This window comes from Oenanthe melanoleuca, chromosome 1 (genome assembly GCF_029582105.1).
Source record: "Oenanthe melanoleuca isolate GR-GAL-2019-014 chromosome 1, OMel1.0, whole genome shotgun sequence".
Taxonomy (NCBI): Eukaryota; Metazoa; Chordata; class Aves; order Passeriformes; family Muscicapidae; genus Oenanthe; species Oenanthe melanoleuca.
The window spans coordinates 70528872-70548921 of record NC_079333.1 but is presented as its reverse complement, the minus strand read 5'-3'; positions in this window follow the sequence as shown (position 1 = coordinate 70548921).

Genomic DNA, 20050 nt, shown 5'->3' with positions numbered 1-20050 from the left:
CAATCACAGGGATCTCAAGGTGCCTTGGATTCTAAATTGCATTAAGAAATGTCTTTAGTAATCTCATTAAAATCTTTTTGTCAAAAGAAGGTTAAGATATGTAAATAAAACAAGACGAAAACACATCAAAAAGTGAAGTGCACAGGGCTTTGAAGTGTACACCATTGCTTATAAGGAGAAATTAGCCATCTGAAACATCTGTATAATGACCAGACTGTAATCCAAGCACCACATTGGAGAAGTGATCTGATGTCATTTGACCATCTATGATGAATCCTGCATGACAGATTCAGATATGTACCCTCAACATTTGAAGAGAAGTGGGACAATAATCTGGGAAGAAAAATTACTCAATTCATGTAGAATTTAACACACCTATAACAAAGTATCTTGTGGAGAAAGATATGATGAGATACAATCACATCATTCACCTTAGAAGTCTGAAGGAATAGCTCAACCATGGAGCATTACATAAATAAATGCATCCAACTCCTTTCTGTAAACTAAAAGATAGGGCTCAGAAGAGATGATAATGTGTACAGGCATGTGTGGGGTCTCATGCACATCTTGGAACCAGGTTCCTGGGTGTGAAAACACATGACAAGTGGGAAGCTTGATATTGAAAAGATCAAGGTGTCTGCAACATCCACTTTCATGGATCCCTTCAAGAAATGCTAATACATATGATCTTGCCGAATCACAGCAAGTCTTCAAAGACATCTTCTAAAAACTACTTTTGTTTTACTTATTGCTTATTATTGCTTCCTATAACTCTTTGATATAAAAAACTAAAAAAAAAAATGGTTTTCAAACTCTATAAGTGGTGAAAAAGAGGTTAGCTGGCTGAAGAAATGCACACATAATGATGGCAGGAAAATTGTAGTGATCTGAAAACAAGCATGAGGTAGTCTTGAAGAGCTAGAGAAGTTAGCTCAGCTGCAGAACCAGTACAGATATGATTGGTATTTTTCTAAACAGTATTTCTGATTCTTTTTATCCCCAGGATGGTGCTACATCTTGGCAATACTGATTATCGGCTCAGAAACTATTTTCTCTCTTCATCTAGTGTTATACCTCTGAAGCTCTCAGTGTCGGAGAAAAGGGAGAAATATAACTAGGGTTTGAAAACCATGAGCTTAGGGCTTTTCTCATAGGTCTTCCCTTCATCCCTGCTCAACCTACACAGTATAATTTCCTTCCCTTTGTTTCTTCTTCTTCTTTCATACTGTGGGAATCACACACACATGTGTAAAGCACTCTGTAAAAGCTTAGATAAATGTTGTTCATTTGTCAGAAAGCAGCTACTCTAATTTGCAAATATTAACAATTATTTTGAAAAATGTTATTTATTGCTCACATTTCAAGTGATGCTGCTTCTGGAAGAAGACATAAGCTCTAGGAATAAAAATAATAATTCAATGAACAAACATTCCATCCTGCTGTGAAATCTCAGCTGGCAGTTTGATATTTTACTGGAAGAGGCACTACAGAATTGTCCTAGTGACTTTGTACCTAATTACATTTGAATTGGATGTAAAGAAGTTATTGAGACAGATATTGTAACTCATATATTTCCACCTATCAGGAAAACATCCTGTCTAAAACTAATCATATCTCTGGTTTTTAATTTATAATAGAAAAACAACAACAAAAGGAAAGCATTATCCTTCTATTTGACTACAGTACAATTTTCATTCAAGTGTTTTCCTGTTTTTGTGCCTCCACTACAAAATTTCAAGAAAGATTCAGGAGAAAAAGCCACTAAAATAAAAAAGGTAATTGAAAAGGTGAACAGGCAATTAATGTCATATGCAAGAATGTAACTTTTGAAATAAAAGTTCTAACACAATTTGTATTGTATGGGAAGCAGAAAATTGACTATGGTTTGTTTCTGTTAACAGTGAAAGCAAGAAGAGAAATCTAAATAACAAGAAGTTACAAGAAAGGCTGCTTTATTCAGTTATACTTTCCCATAGGTTGTCATAGGCTTGGAATGGTTGAATTAAAGCAACTTTCCTTGCCCTCTCAAACTGTTTTATATAACATCATCACAAAATCATAAAATAATTTAGGTAGATAGAAACATCTGCAGAAACTGTACTTCCTCAACACCTCGACTTTGACAGATAACAGTCCTCCCACCTTGTAGTATGGTCCGCAGGTGTCCTGAGAGTGCATTCCATCCCATTGTCCAGCTCATGAATTAAAGTGTTAAGCATATGAGTCTCTGAGGGTGGTTAATAACTTCTCATCAGTAGGGTTCTATACCACTAATCCAAATGATATGGGCAAAAATATTTAGCCAGTTCTACACTCAAGTTGCTAGTCCATCTGTTCAGGACATCTCTTGTCAGTGTGCTTCTAGGGATGACACAGGGATAGGTGTTCATATTAAAAGACTGGGTAAAGTCAAAGCTGACAATATCCACTTTTCTTTCCTTCTCCACTAAACCACTTGTTTCACCATTGAAGGAAATCTGCTTGTTCTAGCACATTTTGCCTTTGGTAAATCCATGTTGACTTCTCCAAAAAAACTTTTTGTCCTTGACATTTCTGAATGTATTTTCCAGCATAATTTTTAAATTTAAAATAGACTGATCAACCTGTAGTTTTCAAAATCCTCCTTCTTCTCCTTCTTGAAAATGATAATTGTACCTTCCTTTCTCATTGTCAATATCTTCTTAAATCACCAGTAACTCCAATGATTGACATGAAAATAGTTCATTCACAGTTATGGGGTGTGAAACTGGTATTAATCCAGGGAAATCTCATGGCCTAATTCATACTGTTGATCAGAGTATCCAACTGAAAGTGCCCTGTTGATGCTATCACATGTAAACCTATTTTCATCTTAATCATGAATATTTGAGGACATAATTAAAGTGACCTGAGGATGAACAAGTCCAATACTCTGCTTCGTTTACATTTGCTGTTAAAAATAGAGGTCATCTGTGGGAGATGTCTGTTAATTCCTAATCTTCCCTGACTGATAGAGCAAAACAGTGTTGACACAAAGGGAGGCTGCATTCCTAACTTGGCTGGACTGATATTAAAAAAATGGAAGATACACCATGGTTCAAACTATCCAGAGAAACCCAGGAATTTGTATAACTCATTTATATGGCAGATATAAAAATGTCTCTAAGCCTACATGAAATCGATAATAGGACAACATTTCATTAGGAGTTCTAGTTTCATCTTAAATTAACTGATGTGCTGTCTTATTTATTGCAGAAGTATACAGCAACTCCCAGAAGCTGAAGGCAGGGCAGTAAGAATAGGAGTGATAGTTTAAACTGACATGAGGGAAAAAGGAACACTAAATAATGTGGTACTACTAAACTCAATTTATTAAGTGGACCAAGCAAGAGAGAAGGTGTGGAAGTTTTACAACCACGTACATACACACATAGATATAATTATGTGAGACCTGTCCCATTCACCACACCAGTTAATGAAAACAGCACAATCTCCATGTGGAGGAGGAGACACAGTGCCCCATGTGTCTATGTAGAGGTCTGGGCAGGTATCTCTCACCTCTGGCCTCCCTCACTCACTCTACTTGCTGTGCAGCAGCTTGACAGTGTTGTATGATTGGGTGGGCTTCAAAGCCAGATATCAGCAAAAGCTGCCAACCAAACAGGCTGATAACCTGCTACACCCCTCAAGCATTTGCAGATATTGCTCTTCAATCATCTGTTGATTCATCACCCCCGCCAAGGATCATCGCTCAGATTCTCTCTGCATTGCCATAATTGCCATAGCCCACTGCATGTTTGGGTTGTAGCTGGCTCTGTGGTAGGCCCATACCAAATATTCTGAAAATCTCTCCCTGCTTTCAAGATCTGATATCTGGGATTTTTCTTGAGTAGGCAAATACCTGAGCATTTATTGCTAGTGGAATACTAATTTTATTTATGGGAAATTAATTATTTAACTGAAATATGGAAATTATGAATTTTATCATATCCATCCCTCTGCTATATTCCTTATTTTGGTAGTAAACTATCAAATCAGCTAGGGGCAGAATTTACCTTTAATGCTAAAATTGTTATAGGGAACTTTCATGTGGCTGCTGAGCAAGGATGTACTCAGAGTAGCATCTCACTGGGGGATTTGTCTAGAAAAAAATCATAACTCCCCTCATAAACTTCTATAAGAATATAAAGAATTATTTAGTTATAAAGTTATTTTAAAATAATTATTAAAATTATTATAAAATTATTTTCATTTTATTGCAATAATATGCCAATTTTCTTAGCAAATTTTATTCAGTACAAACTCCGAGCCTAATTTCTTGGAACTGAAGAAGAGCATATAATCACGAAATTTCCTTCCTGAAATAAACTGAGATTTTCAGTGTTCTGAACATGGAAATTTTTAAATTGCAGTTTTTAATACCAAAGCAGACCAGCTTAATATCATATCTGATGAGTTTTAAGTTTATCAAAGTCACTGGTAATAATTTTGAAAATCTGCAAGGAATATATGGAGTATGAAAGTAGTTTGCCATTTCAATGTCTCTTTTATCTCCCCTGTAATTGGAAGGATCCTACATTGGGACCGAAGGAAGAGATTTCCAAAAGATCATAATAATGTCACTAATCAAAACTGAAAAATATGTTTCTGCCAAAACCAGCTTGAAATACTGATTACAGTTTCATGACCTTTCTTACAACTTAAGAGCATACAATTGACTGGTCTGCATCTTCACAACATATTGTGAAGAACAATTAGTAGCACAAATGAAGTGAAGGAAATAAAAAAAGGAGCATAAAATATTCTTCCAAAGTATAACCTCCTAAACCTCCTAAGTACATCCATTTGTCTTCACTGACATTCACATGTGAAAACATATTCTTTCCATAGAATAATGAATAGAAGAGCTGTGTAGAAAGGCAGGCGTTTGTATACAGATGTCCTCTATAAACTAATTGTGCCATCTCTCAACAGATACATTTCTTTGTAATGCACACTATGTCTGCGAGCGTCCAAATGGGAAAGAAAATGTTAAATAATTCTGGGCCATTTTAAATAGTTTTAATTAAAAGTTATAGTTCAGCAAAACTTTTAAAAATGGGGCATGTCTGCTACTGATATAAGAGCTTTATGTATAATTATATTTATTATAGTCATTTACTTATTTGTCCGTCAAAAAGGTTTTCAATATTATCCTAAGGAAAATGAAATGTTTAAAAGAATAAACTCTTTGTAAAAGCATCCATTGAAACTTTCATGTTATATTACATTTGGAAAAAAAATTCATAATGAAGTGAAGTAGGTGAGATTTAAATATCAGAAAAACAGAAATTAATAAAAAACAGCAAAAAAGCCCCAAAACCCAAACAGTTGAGACAAATTAGCTTCTGCAAGAATACTAGCACAAGAATACCAATAACATAAAAATTAACTGAATTAAACATAAACTGAACAGAACACATCTACTAATTTAACTTCAGTCTCTATTTTAATATTTTAATGACTTAACTGTGCTGTATAATAACATAAAAAATAAATAGCCTACATGAGTTTGGCAATCATGATGTCCCCAAGATGTGAAAAAGGGGAAAATCACTTTAACTGGATGTTTCTCTTTTGGGGAAAAAAATCAAGCAAGGATTTACGGATTCTCTCAATAGGTATTCTGCCATTCTTCAAAAAGAAAATTTCAATACATACATGGCAAAATTTTTGCTGTTTTTTTTTTTCTTATATAATGCATAATAGCAAAACAAATTAGAACAGAATAGTTTGAACATATTTGGAAGTTTGCAAAACAGAGGATAAGAGGGATTTTAGGAAGATTTTTCTCTGTTCTTGACACTTTGTTCATTACGGCAGCTGATGAGTTGAGAATAAGTCTTTGATCATTGATGATTTTCTTTTCTTTTCTGTGAAAGCCAAGAATGCTTTATCTACTTATGAGAAGTGTAAATTTAGGATGAGAGAAACTTTTTTTGGTGTTGTTTAAAATTGATCCTATATCTAATAATTAAATGTTGCTTTGTAGAATTTTTTCTGTGGTGTAAGTGCGCACGCCCTCTGTAGTCTTCCAGAACAGGTTACAAAGACAAAACTTTTTGAAGATTATGATAAACAGAATGCTCACAGAGTCTCCTGTTTCTAAATGTTCTGCTGAAATTCTGACTAGAAGTACAGAACTTGAAATTTGATTAAGTCACAACAAACATTTGTCTCAAGAGCTGTAGAATTGATTTCTTAAGTAAAGGTTTTTTCTCTTTATAGAATGAAGTGCATACAATTAAATTGCTTTGTCTTGTAATCAATACGTTTTCCGAATATTTGTTTTCATTTCTTTGCAAGGTGCATCTTATTCTTCTATTTCCAATGCTGTTCTGATTTCCTTGACTTGACAAGACTGAGTGATTTTTTAATTTGTAGATGAACTTATCCCTCTGCTTCATAATTATCATCAGATTTTAATTTTACTTCTCTGAAAGTCATATATGTGAGTTGAATTATATGTGAAGGGAGAGTCGTTAGGCTTTTTTTTTCTCGTTTAAATTAAATTAGAAATAAAATTTTTATTTGTAAGTCATGTTTTGGAGTACAATAATTTTAATAATAGTCACATGAGATAAGTTACTCTCATGTTCAGAGAGATTGTACTTTTCATGGGAACATGAACCAGTTGAAGAATCAAGTATAAAATTCTAATTATTTTTATGTTTTTAAAATTGGATTTATAAGTTACTACTTTTAAGAAATCTATTCTCACTACCTTAATTCTTTCTATGCCTCTCCTAATACATGCATACATGCAAAAAACTGCATAAGCACGTGAAGTTATGACTTTAAAAGAAAATGGTATTTCAAGACAAAGGCAATAATTCTGTCTTATTTATTTATTTCATGGAGTGAAGATTAGCAGTGCTTCTTTCAGTGCATTTGCATTTATTTTTCCCTGTGCTTTTTAAAAGACAATTATGTATTTTTAAAATACAATTAGCACAGGTATTGATACTGATATTGATATTGTCAGGAAATTCAAATGATCTCTATGAAACTCAAATGAACTTGAATGCTTTTTTTTTTATTTATATGTCACTAGCGTTCTAAACAAGGCTGAAATCCTACAGGTTCTAGAAAGAAAGAAATGCCATTTCTGGATGAGAAATATACACGCCACAGTTTTAGAAATTAGCTTCTAGAAGTACATTAATGTGTCCATGAAACTCTTTTAAGAAAGGATCTAGATGATTAATTGGTGTCTATAAAACTGATGTCCTAGCCCTCTTGTCTTTTACCTGCAAAAAAAGATATATTTGGGCAGACATATTTCATACATTTGTGTATATAATTTATCTTCAGTTATTTTGCTTAAGAAAACAGTTATTCAGTTATTTTTAGTTACTCATACGTTTCATAAAGCTTGTTTCAAGAAATACTTAGGATTTTTTAACAACATTCTTGCAATAAATACACATTCTTGAAGCATTTACAGTAAATTTCAGAAATGTTTGTATGGTCATTGACTAGGCATCACGGTGTGACTTGGATTTGCCAATTTTAATACATTTAATTTCTTTTAGAGATCGGATTTAGGATCAAAGGCTGAAAACTTAAAAGGATATAAGAAGAATTTTATTAATAACACAGAAAAAAAAATCAGATTAAGATTCCTAGGTTGTTCATTCCTCCCCCTTCCTTCATCCCACATTCCTTAACAGCAACATACAGAGAATACTTCAGTCAGTTATCTGCTTAAATAATCATTTCAGTTCACTTAAGAGAAAAAAGTTCCTTTTTTTAGTTTAGGCTTAGGGGATGTCTTCACCTTCACAATCTACATCCGCCTGGGAAAATATTGCAGATTATGACTCTCCTCCAATTTTTCACGGTCCTTCCAGAGCTGTGCTATGGGTTATGTTACACACTTGGGATACCACTTTTAAAGGCAGGCTACTGAAAAACAAAATTCTCTTCATCTCCTTCTCTATCAAGTGTCTCTGTTCATATTCCAATCCCAAAACAGAGAGCTCCAATTTCCCCGAGGCAAAAAGTCTTCTTCTCAAGCGCCCATCCTCCCAAAGTATATTTCACAGTTTAAAGGAATTGTCATAAAATCACAATCCCCTTAGAGCCCCACAAAAAAAGTTTTTCAGCTACTTATCAGTTGCATCTTTTAAATCTCTTCCCATCAGGAACTTTATCTTCATTCCGCTGACTTCTGTGGACTCCATGCTTTATTTCTTCTCATTCAAGGGAGCTGAGGAGATCGAGAATCTTATCCAGGCATGAAAAGAATTTAAATTGTATCCAGAAAGTGAAGAAGCCACGTGAACAGCTGGAGGCCTCTTCTGCCACATGGAGAGCCCAGCCTAGCCGAGCCGAGCCGGGGGCCAGCTGGGCCAGGGCCCTGTGGCCGGTGCCGGGGGCCATGCAGAGCTGGGGGCCCCCAGGCCAGGACCGGGCCAGGGGCTCCCCACAAAGCCAGTGCCGGGCCAGGGTGCCGGGCTGGGCCCCCCACCAAGTCCGGAGCCGGATGGGCGGCCAGTGCCCCGGCCAGAGGCCAGCGCTCCACTCCGGGAGCCGGAAGCCGAAAGAGAGTTAGCCAACTCCACCCACTGTGATTAGTGAAAGTGAAATAACTTTTAATTGGTTTCCCAAGCTGTCCACTACTAAATCAGCTCTCTGATTGGTTCCAGCACCTCACAGGGGAAGCCCCCAGAGACGGGACAGCCCCTCCTGTTCCCTGGCCTCGTGTGGCTTCCCTCAGGCAGCTCCACCCCTTAGCACGTGAAACCAACACACTAGCATATTAATAGATTACTAATAACTTAAAAATAAGTTTGATCTGTTCATTATGCTGTTACAGCTTTACATGCCCATGTTAAAAAATAGATTTTCAAAACATTTCAAAACTCTTCCAAAAGTGAGACATCTAAGAATAAGTATATGATTATACTAATCATTTAACAAGCTGTACCGTAGGACTGTAATTTGCTACTCAGAATTTAACGAATTGCCTGCTCAATTCAAACATCTGCTACTGTAAGTGACAGTGATTATCAAACAAGGATATTAGGAATCTCAGCCCATGAAAGCGTCAAAGAAGCTCAATATACTGTGATGAAGAAAACATAAAGTTTTGTAGCATTATTTTTAACACCTGGAAAAATTACGTATGTTTCTGACTCTTAATAATCTTGATCTCAGTTTCTTAGTTTGAGATTTTCTTCTCAACTCTTTAAGTCTAAGTTTGTTAGAATTTAACTATCACTCTACCTGACTGTCACTAAGACATATTTATCTTTGTACCAAACTATTATTTACCTTTTCTGACTAAAAGTAAATGGCATGGGTTTCCTTTTTTTTTTCTTCTTCGTGTTACAATTACTTTAGTCCCCACATGTTGTGAAGAAAAGGATTTGACAATTAAAAGAAGAAGTTTTTGCATTAAAAATAAATATTTTCCTTCTTCTGTAAACATCAGTTTAAATATTTTGAGATTGAAGCTTTTGAAATGCTTTTTGTGCCATAGACAAAATGCATACATTGTTCTTGGAGTCAAGGACAATTTGTCACTACACCAAGCAATTCAGATTGGTTAGCATCCTTTTCAGCACATCAGAGGTTCTGATTCTAGTTGTCCTTTGCTCCAAATCAGGCTTCTTCACCAAGAAAACTGCTATTCTCATTCCAGATTTGAGTCCAAAAGTGAAGAATTATGTAAACTATGGTGCAAGGGCTTATAGCTTGTGAAATATTACTTATTTATTTATGACTTTTTGCAAGAAGATAGCCTTCATATTGATTTTACTATGAAGAGTCTCAGGACTAGTCAAAGCTCACTTTGGACAAGGCGTTTTTACATTGCTGTTATCAACTGTCTACCACTGCAATACCTGTTTCCCATCCTGATTCAGTTCAAGGAATACTACACAGAATAAAGGTCTGGCCAAGCGAAGTGGTCATATTATAGCAACTGATGGCCTCAATGTCTGTTGAGGCTGGGGAATGATTTTGGACTACCTTTGAACTTTGCCTGAATACCAATGACCATCAAGAAGGCTGGAGTGAGAAAACTTGTAAAAATAGTCCCAGTCAGACTATAAAAATGAGGATGAAGTGATCCTCCTCTCCAATGTCAAACTTCTTGTGCATACTTTGGACTCTTCATAACACAGAAATCATCTCCTCTTTGCACAAGGAAGACAATGTCTGTCTCAGAGGACACTGAAAAGATGACAATAGGATTGAAGTAAAGATGAAGATAGTAGTACATTTTCTTGTGTATGAATTTTAATGTGTTATAATGACTTTTCTGTATTAAGTTAGAGCTGTATAGTGTAATTGGAACACTAATAACTTTTAAAAAATTATAGGTTGCTTAAGCTGCTAATATTTTACTTAGGGTAGTAACAAATCCTTTATTTTATTCACAGAATTGGTATTCTCTGCTTTTGCTGTAGCAATATTTTGAATATAAAGAAGGCAATGATCCTGAGATAAGATGTGAGGAAAGACTGTCTATCCTACAGGCAAATTTTCTCTGACATTATTTTTTGTAGCATTTTACAGCTGCCATGAAATATGAAATTGCTTATGACTTCTTTTTATGGGCAACTGATCACATTACTGTCCTGAGTAGTCAGGTGAATTTTTCTTCAATTCTGCTTTCTGGGCTGAGATGAAACTGGGAAAAACAAGTATCAGAAATGGAGACAGCAGGACTATCTGTTTCTGTGGAAATACATTCATCATATTTCATAAACAAGAGTAAACTCCACATCTCGGATACAATACAAGCGAACTCTGAGCAAAAAGCTTACCATATATGTGAAGAGCTGTCTTGGATAAATTACAATTTGAAAGTTCACTTTGCAATATTAACTTTGTGGGGGTTTTGAGAGTTGTTATCAAGATACCCATAATTTATATCTGCTTTATCTACATCTACTAAGATGTAGAACATTTGTATTTGTTGTTAACTAAGAAATTTTATTGCATCAGGATTTTTCCTTTTCCCACTTTGATTAGATGTCTGACTGTCTGACTTTACATGTAGATTTTCTGAATGTGAATATAATGTCTTCCACTAAGTGTGGATGAATATTTGTTTCCTGAACAGTCTAAGAATTGAACAGGAATAAACTGCTCTGGTTATAGTTGTTGTAGTTGTATTTCTTCAAGCAGTTGAAGACATATCTGAATTTAAAACCATTTGGATTCAGCCTTGCTGATAGCATCATGACTAGACTAAAATAAAAATTAAAATGATCACTTACTTAATTTTTTTTAATTGAAAACAAGATGAATATTTTGCAAGAAGAAAAAAAAAAGCAACATGTGAAATAACTGTTCAGTTTCTTGAACAGGAAATTTGTAAATACCCGAGGGAGAAGTATCAACCTGATAATTGCTATGAAGGTGAAGGCAATGGAGAAGCATCACTCTGACATTCACACGAGAATATGGGGAATTATGATAAATATCTTAATTACTTTTTAATCTCACAATATAGAATGATATCTCTTCTAATTTTTTAATCAAATGACCTACACAAGTTATGAATTTCATAAAAGAGATATCTACCTTGGAAACCTTTTTAATAGAAGATTTCTGATCCTGTTTATTTCTTAGCTTGCAATGCAGAATCAATTGTTATTGAGCACCATAATTTTTACTAAAATTTGTTCAGTCTTTGTGTAGGATATTATATAGCAACAGTTCAGCAAACCACAAGGTAAGATGAAGATTGTTTTATTTCAGAACACACACACACACACACATACTTACTGACACCTAGACATGTTGATTCAGGTGGTTTATCCAGCTTGCAGATATTAGGACATTTTATACCCATGCACATTTTTCCAGGAACTTTTTGCATTTGTACAGTATGTGACAGACACTAACATGATGACCATATGTAAATGGTGAATATAGCTTTTTCCAGCTTTCAGGAACTGAGAGTATTTACTCCCTTCACCATGACTCAACTCTGGAAGCCATTAAGAGTTACTTAGTGTCCTTTTTCATTCAGTCTGTCTGTCCTGAGAATAGGAGTGAGCAAAAGTGTGGGAGAGGACGCAGCATGCACAAATGACCCAATCTGACCAAAGGCATATTTCCTACCACACAAGGTAACCCTCATCAACAGAAGTAAAGAAGGAAGAAGCAGGGAAAGGGAGGTGTCTTCCAAGATGGAAATTGTTTAGACAAAGGCTGGGCATTGATCTGTTCATGGGAAGAAAAGAGTGATTTATTTTGCTTTGCTGGTTTGCCTTCCCTCTATTGAACTGTCTTTATCTCAGTCCATGAGTTGTCTTTGTTTACTTTTTTTTCCCCCATAGATCCCATTTTTTCCCCATAGATTCTTGGAGTGTGTCAGGAAGGAAGCAGGAGAGAGAGTGCCTGTGTTGGTGTTTGACTGCTGGCTGGAGTCAACACACCACAAGCAGAAACACTTCAATTCTTTCCCATCAATTTCCTTGCTTTCCAATAAAATCCCAAGAGAATTGGAATCAACATTTGCCATTTCTTAAATTTTATCAGGAAACAATAAGTATCAAAAAGAATATATCTTCTTTTATTTATTAATTTAGCTTTCGTTGGTTTACATTCCTATTAGAAGTTATTTGCCTATTTTTTAAAGCAGCAAGACACTAAAACAGAAGCTAGCTCAGAGTGCAGATTCACAAAGATATTAATGACCTTCGACCCTCAGTATAATGATATCAAGGAGTTTATTTTGAAAGGATAATAATTTATGAAGAAGGATATAAACATCAACATTAAAAAAATATATATATGTGTTTTGTTTTAGCACCTCTTACCAGAAACTGCTAAAAAAGGTAAGTGACATTCAGCAGCATTATGTCATTACAAACATGGGGTATGCAGGAGCACTTTTGTTCACATGCTGTACAACCATTAAGGAGTGTTTTAGAGAAGTACCTGTGGTATTTTTTTGACATGGCAGCTCCTTTGAGTGTAAGTTGTTGTTGCTAAATGATTTTTCTGTGCTTAGACTGAGAAGGTCTCTGAGAAAATTTATAGGTGTTATTCTTGTAGTGGCTAGGTGAAAAATTAGCAGAACTGAAAACTGGAGCTTTCCCTTAAGGAAAATAAATCGAAAATAAATCAGTGTTTTAACAAATTGCAATACCCTCTTGAGAAAATTAGTTACATTATCAAAGAGAAATTACATTGATTTCAGGAAGCTCTGGGGTTCTTTTGCAATTGTCATGTGGTAATATTTTGTTTAGGCACTGTAATTGTACTCACAAAAAAATGTAACAAAGGAAATTAGTAATTTTAGCTATATTAATAGAAAATAATTTAAACATGTACCATAAAATTTAAGTGGGTTTGCTGTTTCTTAATGACTTTAATATGTTTGCTTTCCTTTGGGTGTTTTTTAGTGTGTTTGTTAATTTTTGGGGGGGATTCAGCACCATATCTCATACCTAAATAAAGTTGGAAAAATAGGTACATATGTATGAACTAGGTTTTCAAATTTTCATCAAGATCAGTGGAAATCTTCATGTCATATCATATATAACTACATTAAAATATCTAAGACAGCTTAATACTTAAATTAGTCCTAGAGTCTATAATCTAGAAAATTATACTAAGGAAATTTTAGCAAAAGTATGATTTCACTGCTAAGTACAAAGCTCTTAATAAATCTTAGTCTGTGCAGTAGTTTTGGGTGTATTTGGCAGGTATACTACCAGAATTTCTAAAGACCTGAATTTTCATGGGAAAACCCCAAACAAAAGAAACCAAGCCCAGTCAAGCAAACAACCCTCCTTCCCTAAGGAAAACCCCAACAGATGATACCTATAATCCACAGTATCTAAACTGGCATTAGATACCTACATTTAGCAATAGAATCTCCCCATTAGACTCCATAGACAAATGCGGGTTTTTTTAACTGCATGTATAAAAACTACTGGGCTCGTCTCATTGGACAGGAAGGTCTTGTGGATCCCTTCCAACTCAGGATATTCTATGATTCATCAGATTTGAATACTGAGTATTTGAATACTTGAAACATACTGAAAAAGTAGGCAACTTCTTTAACCTAATAGAGTTGTCAACAGAAATAGGCACTGCAGAGGACAATCGACCTCATGCAACAATAAATGAGACAGGCATGATGGATCGTTCACTGAACTAATTTAGAGCTATTCTGAAAACCTGTAGTAATATAACCTAAAAATAGACTGATCTCTCCTTCTGACTTCTGAAAGTCATTGAGAATGTCCTGTAACTGTCTCTTTTTTTTTCAAAACCGGTGGGAAACTTCAGCATCTACAGAAAAGCACTACATTTGGAAGACTTTATAGCCTCAACTAATTTATACAGTCACAAATTCTTTCTGAGGACTAGTTCTGTATCTAGCAGATTTAGAAAATATTTCTAATATAAATAACTTGTGTTTCCTAGAAAAGAGATAAGTTTTTCAATTACAAAATAAAAAATTACTTTATTTCCCTACACTCTTTTTTCCTGTTCTTTTTCCATGTAAAATAAATTTGTTTCAGGTTACCAGGTCTCAAAATGAAAACATTGACACAGATGTTCTGCTTTTTCTTTCTTTGCTTAGTTACATTCTCCTCCAATTTTTAAGCTAAATCTTCATAGGTACTGGATAGTGTCTATTGTGCCAGTCAGTGTAAATTAAGATTCCAGTAGATTTCTATGTTATCAGAATTTTTTATATATGTAGTATTGTTTATATGTGTAGTTCACCATTCAATAAATTGTGGTAAAGAATTTTTTGTCTACATAAGAATGTCTTCTTAAAAGACATATGTTCCCCAGTTTTACTTCCTGAGAGCACTGGGCATTGATGTGAAGTTAATTATTCCATTTGCTTTACTCCTGAGAAAATCTATAGAGCCTGCTAACAGCACTTACAAAGAAGGGTATCCAGCATGGTTAAGAAAGGCTGCTATTACACTGACAGATTAAATAGCTATGAAAACTACAATAAGATTTAAGATTCTACTGCATGCCTTAAAACCTGAGCTGAATTTTTTAAGTCTCTAAATATTAGATTGTTGTTTAAGCATAGAGTTCTTCTATTTCATATCATGTGTATCTCTGAGAAAGGCTCCTGAAAGTCCTGAGAAGGCACATCACTTGTTCAGTCTGGTTCATGCTCTTAATCATACAGTGCTCATGGGGGAGTCCATCCTTGGAGCCTCCCTTACATACATAAATGAAGTTACCAAGCTCTCTATTAACTCTTTGCAGTAATTCTTACTTCAAATACTACATCCTTACAGAGTTCTGTTGGTATTTTATATGCTAGTCTCTGGAGTTTTCTTTGTCTTTAAAACTTGGAGGTTTTTTCCTTAGTATCTTATCTTAATATCAAAATGTAAAAGTTGTTTGATCACAAAGTAATATGGACAGAAATAACAGAAATACCTGAGTAGATTTACATTGTATATAAAACTTCAGTGATTTTGAGTATAGGATCCTAGATCATCCCTTATCCTTAACTGTTAGATCTCTCCCTTAACTCTATTTTCAGCCATTTCTGCACAGCTCCCTTCAAGAGAATCTAGTTGCCAAAACCTCAAACACAGCCAGAACAGTTTTGTCTCTTTTCATTCTATATAATCCCTCATTTCTGTCTTAGTAGCCCTTGCAGTCTCAAAAACTGTAACAAACCCTCAGGAAATGCGTTGGAAAATAAAGCACATAACAATGTTTTCACACTTGAAAAAAAAACCGAAAACACTACAGTACACCACTCATAATATTGCTGAACTTTAGGTTTTGAATAAAACAATGTACTTATTTTAGGCACCTCACATGGAGTCCTGAGAAAAATGAGGGTCAATATTATCCCTTTTATACGTATACCTGTCTGGTGTGGGGATGTAAGTCATTCTGTGCCATTTGGGCAGGAGCAGCAGGGAGACCTTTGACAAAAAGCAGTATCTCTTACTACTTCTTTTTACACTGGTATATAAAACATCTGATAATGACCTCAGGAAACTTCCCTGGAAGCCTTCCCAACTCAAAATGGGCTTATGATAGTGCGACATGCATCACTAGTGGCCTTTAAGTCTTGCAGTTTTAATCTAAGAGATGCAAATAGAAGTAAGAAGAAAGGATGACTTTTATGCAAAATTTAATGAATGTTCCCTCAATGTTATGTCCTTGAAGTATTATAGAGTCATTACAAAGCACTGGCCTCACATTTCTTACTACTTCACATTGGATGTGGTGTTGATTATTAGGGTAACACTACACAATTACTCGATTCAACATTGTAGGCACAAAAAAACCCCCCTTACTACACAGTCTGGTCCACTATACATATGGGATACTTGAATTTTCATACACATGAAAATGGAGGAAGGTCTGAATATTTATACCCTATCCTCTGTCAAACAAATCAGAAAATATTTTTAATTCACATTTGTATTTAAATTTGTATTTACACTGAAGGGATTTGGCAGTGGAGGGCAACTTCTGTGAGGAGTGACTGGAACTTCCCAGCGCTGTGCACAGCCACCTCAATTTGGCTCCAACAGAACCAGCTCAGGGCATGGCTGAGCCTCACAGCCAAGGTGATGGTGCTGTAAAAGCTCTAATGACATCTTTCATATAACCCATGTTTTAATAAAAAGAGAAATACAGAAGCAATCAGACAAAAATGAACAAACACGAAACAAATATCACAGGATCACACAGAATCACAAATAGACCAATAGATCAATATCATCAACCCAGCAAAACCATAATCCTCTCTAAACCATGAGCCTCCTCATGTCCAGACTAAACAATGCAATTTTCCACAGCTGCTCCTCAAAGGACAAGTTTTTAAAACCCTTCACCAGTGTTGTTGCCTTTTTTGGACACACTCCAGCACACCAATGTCCTTTTTTAAGTGAGTCACCGAAAACTGGGCACAGTACTTGAAATGCAGCCTCACCAGTGCCAGGTGCAGGGGAGCAGTCACTGCCCTGGTGCTGCTGGCCACACTGACCTTGGTACAGCACAGGATGCCATTGGACTTTATCACCTGGCTCATTTTCATCTGTGCATCCAGCAGCATCCCCAAGTCACCTTCTGCTGAGCAGCTCTCAAGCCACTTTGTCCAAACCTGTAGTGTTGAAAGGTGGTGCTGTGACCCAAGTGCAGGACCCAGAATTTTACCTCACTGTACCTTGTGCAGTCAGCCTCAGCCCATGAATCCAGCATGTTCAGATCCTTATACAGAGCCCTCCTACTCTCCAGCAGACCAACACACTCAGCTAACTTGGTGTCATCTGTGAACTGACAGAGGCTGGACTCAATTCCCTCACTCAAGTCATCGATAAGGAACTTAAGACTGGGCCAAATATTGAGCCCTGGGGACACTGCTGGTGACAAGACATCTGTTGGATTCCATTCCATTCACCACCAGTCTCACCCAGTTTTTTACCCAGTGAACAGTACACACACTGAAGCCATGAGCAGCCAGTTTCTCCAGGATCATGCTGCAAGAGACAATGTCAGATGCTCCACCAAAGTCTAGATAGACAGCTATAAGTGTTAGACAGGGATCTAGATTCACAGCTTTTCTTATCCACTAGGAAGGTCACCTTGAGAGAAGGAGATCAGGCAACCTATTACCAAGTATAAAATTATCAAAACCTATTATCAAAATATTTGTTCTGCACCATGGTATTATTTGAATTCATCCACTCTGCAAAAGAAAGCACAAAAAAAGACAAACAACAACTCCCCTCTCCCCAATCCAAATCTGTTTTGATTTCTTTTTATGTCCCGCAACAGTAGGTTTAACTAAATTCCCAGCAATAAGAATCTTTACTTGACTCCTTCTGTCCTTCAAAGAAGTTGTAAAACTTCTTTACCAAAGGATTTTTTATATTGAAAATTTACCTTAAATGCCTATAACTCATTCATTTTGTTTTCTACAAAAAAAAAAAACAAACCCACCCTATTATTACGTCTTAGTCTAAATCTAAACTATAGATCTCAAAAAAATAATATCTTCTGAAATAATAGCTATATTTCATTTTCAATGCCTGAATTTTTGTTCTGCAGTTAAATCGCATATAATTGTGCACTTATATTTGGAGGTGATTGGGGACATTTTATAGACAGTAATTTTTACTCTGAAATTTTATGTCAAATGCAAATGTATAATGGCTTAGGAAGTTGATTTTGAATTTATTCTGTACTTATACTGAGACATATATCTAGGTCTCCTCAAAGAAAAATCACAATGCATATGCAGAAATATATTTACAGGAATGTTATTATCAAAGGAGGTAAAGGCATGTAAGTCTGCTTTGAAACATAGTGAGAAAAACAATAATTTTCCACATTTTGAAGTAAATTTGATTTCAATAATAACACCAGGAAAAGAACAAGGTTTAAAAGATGGAAAAACAATAAGGTCTTGAGTGTTAGCCACAACATTTTCCTTTTAAGCCTAGATAATGTATTTAATTACAGATATTCTTTGCCATTCTCTGTCACACACATGTATCCAGAACAAGCAGTAGTGGTCTAGAGCTCAATTTATTCACTCTCTCACAAACATTTATTATTACTAGGAAACTTGTCTCACATTCCAACTGCCTTCACTGGCACTTGGTCACCTAAAATGGAAATAGACTCTCTGCAGGCAAGCTGACTGCAGCCTTTTAGTCAACACAGACAACTATTCATTTTTCCAAAACAGACATATTTTTGGACAGGAGGATAGTGGTCAGTAGTGTAGTGCCCTAGACTTACCTGATGTCCTTCAATTCAAACAGGCTCAAAAATTAGGATGTAAACTGCAGAAGAGGTAAGATACCTCTATCATTGATACCTAAGTTTAGATGTTAGAATATAAACATTAATCCTAACAGGTTTATTGCTGAGAAAAATACTTATGAAGTTTTTCAAAATTAATAATATAAACACACTCTATTGCATGGAACACACATTCTAAACAACTTTAAATATGCTAAAATTAATGAATGGATAGTTATTGGGAAACGGAATGGACTGTAAAAGAGTCGCAGAGTTATCTAAATAAAATGTTGTTCAGGCTTTACATTTCTTAAAATATATTTAGTAAGTACAAGGAGATGACATATCAGCTAACGAAGCTCTGTTTCATCTGTTTTAGCAACAAATAGGTAATTGTGTGCAAAGGTGTTAACACAAACCAAAAGCCAGAGAAACCTGTGATATGCCATTTGAAGGAGGATGACATCCATGTATGTGATGATCAATGCACAAATTTTCAGAAAAAAATCTTAGAGGAAGAAAGATAAGGGCAAGAGATGGACAAGAACAAATGCAAACATGAAGATTAAAAAACAAAAAAGGATCGTTGGAAGAAATGCAATATATATTTACACATAAACAATGCCAGATAATGCTGTCATTTAAAGATTTTAGCAACCTTAATGCTGTGCATGTACTTGTTGTAAAAATAACTCCATATCATCCTAATGAACTCCGAGAATATTTTTTCATCTAAAATATCTGTGTTATATCACAGTCATGTTTACGAAATTCAGACAAACCAAGAATTTTCACTTAGATGCATTGCTATCTGGAATAAATAGAAATCTGTATTTACAACATCCCCAACTCTTGATACAGTTCATTCATTTCTGAAATGGAAAATTTTTGTGCAGCTGAATGTATCTGAAGCAAAAAAAATCCTTATGACATCATAATTATTTTTGCCAGAAATAACACATTTCTGGCTGCAAAAGCCAGGGAGTTTGTGATCTTTTTTATTCCTGAAAGGAGTAAAATATCAATGTCAAATATATTTTATCTCCAAGGTATTTTTTATTTGAAGTAGCAAAGTACAAAAGATTAGAACTTTTAGCAATTATATCATGATTCATTATATTAATAGTTCCACCTCTTCTAAGCACCTATTTTAAATGTTTTCCTTTCTCATATGATCATGAAGCTGCTGTATTTTCTCCAGACACTCATACTGCATGCTATATTAATGCTGACATTACTGAGGCAGTCAGGTAATAAATGCTACCTTGTGATTTCCATTTTTCTGAAGTCATAGATCTTTAAT